Source organism: Moschus berezovskii, chromosome 6 (assembly GCF_049115385.1).
Source record: "Moschus berezovskii isolate FMDL1 chromosome 6, NW_MosBer_1.0, whole genome shotgun sequence".
In the NCBI taxonomy this organism is placed as follows: domain Eukaryota; kingdom Metazoa; phylum Chordata; class Mammalia; order Artiodactyla; family Moschidae; genus Moschus; species Moschus berezovskii.
The window spans coordinates 15,119,019-15,128,089 of record NC_142465.1 but is presented as its reverse complement, the minus strand read 5'-3'; the positions used below and the strand labels follow the sequence as shown (position 1 = coordinate 15,128,089).

Below are 9,071 nucleotides of genomic sequence, written 5' to 3'. Positions count from 1 at the left end.
AACATTTATCATTGGCCCGGGTTTCTCATTTGATAGATTATCATTTTCAGCTCTTTTTTAGTATCTCTAATTGGATGGCTCACAGTCAGATAACAAAATTCAACATGATCAAAAGTGAATTTACTCTGTTTTTACCGAAAATACTCCTGCCTCTTTCATTCCCCCTTGAAGGATGGTTCAAACTTCATATCTTAACTATAGCTTGTTTAGTTCCCAATTTTTACCCTTTTCCTTCCAAAATGTGCTCTAACTTTTCTTGATTTAAAATTTTACTATAGAGTCTTTCGCCTCAGTCTCGAGGGCTAGCTGGCAGCCAAGCGTACGCGCTCAGGGATTAGCGGCCGCCATCGACGGTGCTTAGGTTCTTCTGGGCTCGTCTGCACCACTCGTTCGCCACACACTCCGCCGTCATAAGCGGCCATCACGGTAAAGCTCACAAAGGCCGGTAAAAATCAAGGTGCCTCCAAGAAAATGGCTCCTCCCCCAAAGGAGGTAGAAGATAGTGAAGATGAGGAAATGTCAGAAGATGGAGACGATGAGAGCAGTGGAGAAGAGGCGGTTGTCCCTCAGAAAAAAGGCAAGAAGGCTGCCACAACTCCAGCAAAGAAGATGATGGCTTCCCCAACAAAAAAGGTTGCAGTTGCCACACCGGCAAAGAAAGCAGTTGTCACCCCTGGCAAAGAGGCAGCAGCTATGCCAACCAAGAAGACAGTTGCCCCTGCAAAGCAGTGGTAACACCTGGCAAAAAGGGAGCCACCCCAGGCAAAGCATTGGTAGCAACCTCTGGTAAGAAGGGAGCAGCCGCCCCAGGCAAGGGAGCAAGCAAGAATGACAAGAAGGGAGACAGTGATGAAGAAGATGAAGATGACAGTGAAGAGGACGACGACGACGATGAAGAGGAGGAGGAGCCGGCAGTGAGGAAGGCAGCTGCTGCATCTGGTGCTGCTCCTGCCTCAGATGATGAGGATGAGGAGGATGAAGATGACAATGATGAGGAGGAGGAAGGGGATGACGAGGACGAAGATGACTCTGAAGAAGAACCTATGGAGATTGTACCAGCCAAAGGAAAGAAAGCCCCAGTAAAAGCTGTTCCTGTGAAGGCTAAGAGCACTGATGAAGATGAAGAGGAGGAGGAGGAAGAGGAGGAGGAAGAGGATGACGATGATGAAGAGGACGACGATGAGGAGGAAGAAGAGGAGAAGGATGAGGAAGAAGAGGAGGAAGAGGAAGAAGAGCCTGTCAAAGAAGCACCTGGAAAACGAAAGAAGGAAATGGCCAAACAAAAAGCAGCTCCTGAAGCCAAGAAACAAAAAGTGGAAGGCACTGAACCAACTACATCTTTCAATCTCTTTGTTGGAAACCTGAACTTCAATAAATCTGCTCCTGAATTGAAAACGGGTATCAGTGATCTTTTTGCTAAAAATGATCTTGCTGTTGTCGATGTCAGAATTGGTGTGTCTAGGAAGTTTGGCTATGTGGATTTTGAATCTGCCGAAGACCTGGAAAAAGCCTTGGAACTCACTGGCTTAAAAGTCTTTGGCAATGAAATTAAACTAGAAAAACCAAAGGGAAAAGACAGTAAGAAAGATCGAGATGCAAGAACACTTTTGGCTAAAAATCTGCCTTACAAAGTTACTCAGGATGAATTAAAAGAAGTGTTTGAACATGCTGTGGAGATCAGATTAGTCAGCAAGGATGGAAAGAGTAAAGGGATTGCTTATATTGAATTTAAGACAGAAGCTGATGCAGAAAAAACCTTGGAAGAAAAGCAGGGAACAGAGATAGATGGGCGATCCATTTCTCTGTACTACACCGGAGAGAAAGGTCAAAGTCAAGACCATAGAGGTGGAAAGAATAGCACTTGGAGTGGTGAATCAAAAACTCTGGTTTTAAGCAACCTCTCCTATAGTGCAACAGAAGAAACACTTCAGGAAGTATTTGAGAAGGCAACTCATATCAAGGTGCCCCAAAACCAAAATGGCAAATCTAAAGGGTATGTATTTATAGAATTTGCTTCATTTGAAGATGCTAAAGAAGCTTTAAGTTCATGTAATAAAAGGGAAATTGAGGGCAGAGCCATCAGACTGGAGTTGCAAGGACCCAGGGGATCACCTAATGCAAGAAGCCAGCCATCCAAAACTCTCTTTGTCAAAGGTCTCTCTGAGGATACTACAGAAGAGACGTTAAAGGAGTCGTTTGATGGCTCTATTCGAGCAAGGATAGTCACTGACCGGGAAACTGGATCCTCCAAAGGGTTTGGTTTTGTAGACTTCAACAGCGAGGAAGATGCCAAAGCTGCCAAGGAGGCCATGGAAGATGGTGAAATCGATGGAAACAAAGTCACTTTGGACTGGGCCAAACCTAAGGGTGAAGGTGGCCGAGGAGGAGGCAAAGGTGGCTTTGGAGGCCGAGGTGGTGGCAGAGGTGGCTGAGGTGGATTTGGTGGTAGAGGCCAGGGAGGCTTTGGAGGGTGAGGAGGCTTCCGAAGAGGTAGAGGAGGAGGAGGAGATAACAAGCCACAAGGGAAAAAGACGAAGTTTGAGTAGTTTCTTCTATCCCTGTCTCTCCCTCTTCCATTTGAAGAAAGGACTCTGGGGTTTTTACTCTGTTACCTGATCAATGACAGCCTTCTGAGGACATTCCAAGACAGTATACAGCCCTGTGGTCTACTTGGAAATCCGTATAGATAACATTTCAAGGGAGATAACCCTGTTGGTGTTGACTGGATATTCGTATAAACTTTTTAAAGAGATGAGTGATAGAGCTAACCCTTATCTGTAAGTTTTGAATTTATATTGTTTCTTCCCATGTACAAAACCATTTTTTTCCTACAGAGTTTTTTTTGTGTGTGTGTTGGGGGGTGTAAAGGAAAGCAGAATGTTTTATCATGATTTTTGCTTCAGCAATTTTGGGACAGATTAAAAGTCCTAGAACTCTGGAAAAAATAAAAATAAAAAAAAATAAAACTTTACTAGACTTTGCATTCCCTTCAATACATTCTAAGCTCTTTAATAAGATTTACATATTCTTTCACACATGGTCCCTGCTTAGATTTCCATTCACTTCTGTCAGTCTAAGCCTGTCTTATCTCTACACAGCAGCTAAATTGGCACTTTCCCCTGTTTCCTATGCAATCTATAGATTATCTGCCTCTGCTTACTTGCCCTTGCTGTTACATTTTCACACTATTCATTCACAGATTTATTTAGAAAACACTTCTCATCCTGGTCTTCCACAAGTAGATTAGATGGTTACTTGCTATGCTCCTATATCACTTCCATTATATCTCGCCGTTTTGTGTGACTCTTGACTTCCTACACAGCCAGTTCCAAGATGATGCATGGACACCTAAAATTATGAATGAAACCTTTATTTACAAATGTATAATATTATAACATAAGTGTCAGTACCAAAGACCCATTTTACAACTTCAAAACTCTAAAATTCACTGGGAAAGTAAATGCAAATAAAACACTGATGTATGCAGCAACAGTTATTTACTAACCATGGTGAAATGATTACTAAAATAAATTTAGTTACACAATATGCCAGTTTGCATAATTTCAAGATTACTCAAAGGGATCCTAATGACACTTTAACACCTGCTTGTCGGAGTCCACTTTATGGTTTCCCTGTGTAAATCTAAGTCGGACCTAGTTACAGTTTGGCACTGTTTGATGGTAGCTGTCTTCCACAACATATGTATCTGTGGAATGATTTTGCATTCTGTGACTGAATGAGATTTCAGAGAGCATCCAGGAGGGTGGCACCTGGTTAGTATCAGGGGTTTTTGTTGCTGCTGTTATTGATGCTTTTAGTTAGTTTGTTGTTGTTGTTGTGAATCTAATCCAGCGAGTTAACACGGGAAAAATATAAAGATCCCCAAATTTCCCTTCCCACTTCCCAAGACAAAGTGTCATATGAGACATCACCCTGAGGGAATGGTAGCCTCCAAGTACATTACCAGCAAATGATATTAGAGGTCACGGAATAGAAAAGCTCACAAAACAAAAATACTGAAAACCATTCATTTTAACAAGTCTATTAAAAACACACCAAAGCAAGGAAAAAGAGATAAAATATGTTAACCTACATAGGATAAGGTGCAATGGGAAAGGACCACACTATTTGAATGCTGGGTAATCTATGTTCAAATGTCCTCTTCCTTCTTCTGCCGTATCAACTGCACTGACTGACGATGTGGTTACGAAGGCCAGAGATAAAGTCTGAGCTGGTGGCAAAATGCCAAAAGATGCTCTGGGTAAATGACACACACTTGTTTTAGTAGAGATGCAGGGACGAATACACCTGGCCAATAGCTCTAGCTTTCCAATTAGCCTAACAAATAGCTATGGATTTTATATGGTTACTTGAGCAGAAGACATATAGAGTCACAACTGAAGTCACCAATGGGTGGCCAAATAAAAACTTCATGAAAGATAATTCTCATGTGTATCTTGTGCATTTGTATCTTTCTAAAGCCTACATTTGTATTCATTTTGTGAATCTTTAAACTATATCAAAAAATGAGGATTACCCATATCAGTTATTTTCATCATTTAAGCTCGTACATGTACTGAAGTAGTGAGCATTAAGGTAAAGCTCATTTTCACATTGGTGATTATTATTTTCCAGTGATTTCTCATCCAAAGAACAGCAGTGATCACTGATCTCAACTTCATGCAGTTTATTTGTGCTGCCAATTGATTCAAAGAAATAACTGGATTAATATCAGTGATACCAATGATCAAAGTAGGTAGGTAATCATGAATAAGGCTGAGTCAAGTTCTGGAAGATTTATATTTAATAGTAGGTGTCAAAAAGTAGATATCAAAATTGAACCAGTGCTTGCTTAGTTTCTTTAGGTACTTGAGCTAGAAAACCCGGGAATTAGTGTTACTATATGCATCTGTAAGAATGGAGTTATAACAGAACTCTCAGCATAAAATTCCATGATTCTACAATTATAAAGCAAGGCTCCCTGTATTGGAATAGCAGAAAAATTAAAATCTTTATTATGGAACTTTATGTTAGAATAAACTGCCTCTCTAGATAATAAAACAACTACTGAATGCATTTAGAATGTTTCTTTTAATATTTTCCCTCACAGTAGTCTAAAGAGTAACGAAAGATAATTTTTTCCCATGAAATGATATTTTTTCCTTGAAAAGGAGAAAATGTTATTTCATAAGACATTGCTATTCTAATTTATTTGTTTGCAGTGCCCTTATATTGCTCTTCGATTTGATGTTAGATAGTATTGAAAGATGCAAAGTAAAGTTCTTGGAGACCTGTCTACTCTTATCATATTTTGACTTCAAAAAATAACAGTTTTTGCTCTCCTACAACACTAAAATTTCTTAGTTATAAATTTAAATCCCTGTGACTATTTGTCAAATTGCCATATATTGTAATAATCTCATATAAATGCATAGATAAAGGCTGATTAATGTAGCCTCACAAAAAATTTATTTTGTGAAAATTGATACTCATACATTTGTGTGGAAGCACAAGAGTCAGCAACTATGTGTTTAAATAACTCATATTCTTCAGTTTGCTCCTTTAGACAGGTGAAAAGAAAAATGCGTAGGATAAACACAAGATACATGAAACCTCTATAATAAACAATGCTAACTGTGAGAGAATTGTGTACTGACTGTTATGACCATTGATTCCAATTAATTGCATTTTTTTAATGTACACATAACAGAAAGTTTAAACATAACATATTGTTTACATACTTTTTATTTTCACTGTCACTTTCACAAACAGTATATGAGAGAAACTGGCTAAGTTTTTACCAAAAGGCTCTTTATTCTTTTTCCAACCTTAAGGATAGACTATCTTCCCAGGGTCTCTTGTAATTGAAAGCTGCCATGTGAGTTATTCTTACCAGTGGCAAATGAAAAAAGTATTTGTCACTTCTGGACCAAGGGTTTTAGAAATGGTGTGCTTATTTCTCCCATTTTTTGGACCATGTAGGTTCAAAACCCAAAGAAATGGTAGAGATCAGACAAGGACCCTAAATTATTGCATGGATGAGAGTAGCCCACTGACCAATTCTTACCCTGGAATATTGAAAAAGTAAAAAATAAAGTTCACTTGAGTTTGTGACTCATTATTCATTTGGGATTGTTTTATTGCTTGCTCTAAATAATACATCATAATAATATTATGTGGTCTTATTGTTTAATGGAAATAAATTCATGTTTCCCGCAAAACTATAGGTAGGTAAAGTATATGGTGGAACTTATTTATATTATCAGTCTAAGCCATGTTAAATTTTAAATTCAACAGTAAGCATAATGTCAGTAAGCATAATAAGAAAATGCAATTTAATTCTTTCAATAATGTTAGCATTAATATATATAACAATATGAATAATATTCATAAGTTAATAAAGTGTTGTGAATATAGGCAAACTATTTTCATAAATGGTAAACTCTATGGCTGAAATGATGTAACACTGAAATTAAAATGTCTATTACAACCATAAATATTTGCTTTATTTTTCATCAAAATTATATTTGCATTTAAAAGACAATTTACTGCAATTTACTCAATCTTTGCTACTGTCATGGCCATACTTAATTACTCATTTTCTTTGGTGCCCAATCTTAGTACACTTTATCTTGACATATAAAACCATCATTTGTCTAAATAGAACAAGTGCTCATTATTATTATGCTACTGCTGCTGCTGCTGCTAAGTCACTTCAGTCGTGTCCGACTCTGTGACCCCAGAGACGGAAGCCCACCAGGCTCCCCCATCCCTGGGATTCTCCAGACAAGAACACTGGAGTGGGTTGCCATTTCCTTCTCCAATGTGTGAAAGTGAAAAGTGAAAGTGAAGTTGCTCAGTGGTGTCCGACCCATAGCGACCCCACGGACTGCAGCCTACCAGGCTCCTCCATCCATGGGATTTTCTAGGCAAGAGTACTGGAGTGGCTTGCCATTGCCTTCTCTGTATTATTATGCTATTATGTTACTAATATACCATGTGATATTTGGAATATCCAAAGAGATGGAAGGGTGTGCCACCACAGTAAACATGAGTAGCTATATGACATGCTCCCCTTGAAAGAATATATAGACAAAAAAAATGGTATTTGAAATAAAACATGCAGAATAAGAATTAATAAGTGTAGTTAGTGACACTGTATGCCTCTATGAATTACTTTTTTTCATCGAAGGTAGACACTAAAATTAATGAAAGAGGTGAGTTCCACTACTTCTGCCTAAATATAATTAACTTCTTAGAAGATAAGCATATTTTATCTTAACCATTTTCCCCTGGCTTTCAAAAACCAGTAGGAGTAGAAGATAACCTCAGCATAATAATTAGTTTTATATTTGTGTGGGGGACTTTTTGCCTTAAATATAAAATATCAGTTGTTTTATTGTTCTGTAATCAACCTGTTCCCAAATTTCTTCAGATTTATTTATTTCGTGTTCTCAAAGTGGGATTCCTGACCAAGCAGTATTCTATTACCTGGGAACTTATCAGAAATGCAGATTCTGGTCATACCAGAGGTTTGTGGTGGTTGTTCAGTCGCTCAGTTGTGTCAGAATCTTCGCGATCCCATGGACTACAGCACGCCAGGATTCCATCTTTCATCATCTCCTAGAGTTTGCTCAAACTCTTGTCCATGGAGTCAATGATACTATCCAACTCTCGCATCCTCTGCTGCCCCTTTCTCCTCCTGCTCTCAATCTTTCCCGGCATCAGGGTCTTTTCCAGTGAGTTGGCTTTTCGTACCAGGTGGCCGAAGTTTTGGAGCTTCGTATCAGCTTTACTATCAGTGCTTCCAATGGATATTCAGGGTTGATTTCCTTTAGGATTGACTGGTTTGATATGCCTGCTGTCCAAGGGACTTCAACGCCGCAGTTCAAAAGCATTAATTATTTGGTACTCAGCCTTCTTTATGGTCCAACTGTCATTTCTATACATGACTACTGGAAAAACCATAGCTTTGAATATAGGAACCTTTGCTGGCAAAGTGATATCTCTGCTTTAAAATATGCTGTCTAGGTTTGTCAGAGCTTTTCTTCTAAGGATTCGGTGGCTTTCAATTTCATGAGTGAAGTCACTGTCCCCAGTGATTTTAGATCCCAAGAAAATAAAGTCTGTCACTGTTTCCACTGTTTCCCCATCTATTTGCCATGAAGTGATGGGACCGGGTGTCATGATCTTCATTTTTGGGTGTTGAATTTTAAGCCAGCTTTTTCACTCTCCTCTTTCATCTCCACCAAAATGCTTTTTAGCTCCTCTTCACTATCTGCCATTAGAGTGGTATGATCTGCATTTCTGAGGTTATTGATATTTCTCCAAGCAATCTTGATTCTAGCTTTTGATTCATCTAGTCTGGTATTTCCCATGATGTACCCTGCAGATAAGTTAAATAAGGGTGACAATATACAGCCTTGACATATTGCTTTCCCAATTTGGAACAAGTCAGTTGTTCCATGTCCAGTTCTAACTGTTGCTTCTTGACCTGCAAACAGATTTCTCAGGAGGCAGATAAGGTTGTCTGGTATTCCCATCTCTTGAAGAATTTTCCACAGTTTGTTGTGATCCACACAGTCAAAGGCTTTAGTGTAGTTAATGAGGCAGAAGTAGATGTTTTTCTGGAACTCTTTAGCTTTTTCTATGATCCAATGGATGTTGGCACTTTGATTTCCCATTCCTTTGCCTTTTCTAAATCTAGCATATACATCTGGAAGTTCTTGGTTCACATACTCTTGAAGCCTAGCTTAAGAGATTTTGAGCATTAGCTTCCTAGCATGTGAAATGAGCTCAACTGTACAGTAGTTAAAATGTTCTTTGGCATTGCCCTTCTTTGGGACTAGATTGAAAACTGACCTTTTCCAGTCCTGTGGCTATTGCTGAATTTTCCAAGTTTGCTGGCATAATGAATGCAGCACTTTAACAGCATTATCGTTTGGGACCTGAAATAACAGCTGGAATTCCATCACCTCCACTAGCTTTGTTTGTAGTAATGCTTCCTAAGGCCCACTTGACTTCACACTCCAGGATGTCTGGCTCCAGGTGAGTAATCACACCATTGCGGT

At 38.9% G+C, this 9,071-nt stretch overlaps 1 pseudogene; it reads left to right on the top strand.

Moving 5' to 3' along the window:
- Nucleotides 1–432: 432 nt before the first annotated feature.
- On the top strand, nucleotides 433–2,546 carry LOC129535580 (nucleolin pseudogene; annotated as a pseudogene).
- Nucleotides 2,547–9,071: the final 6,525 nt, after the last annotated feature.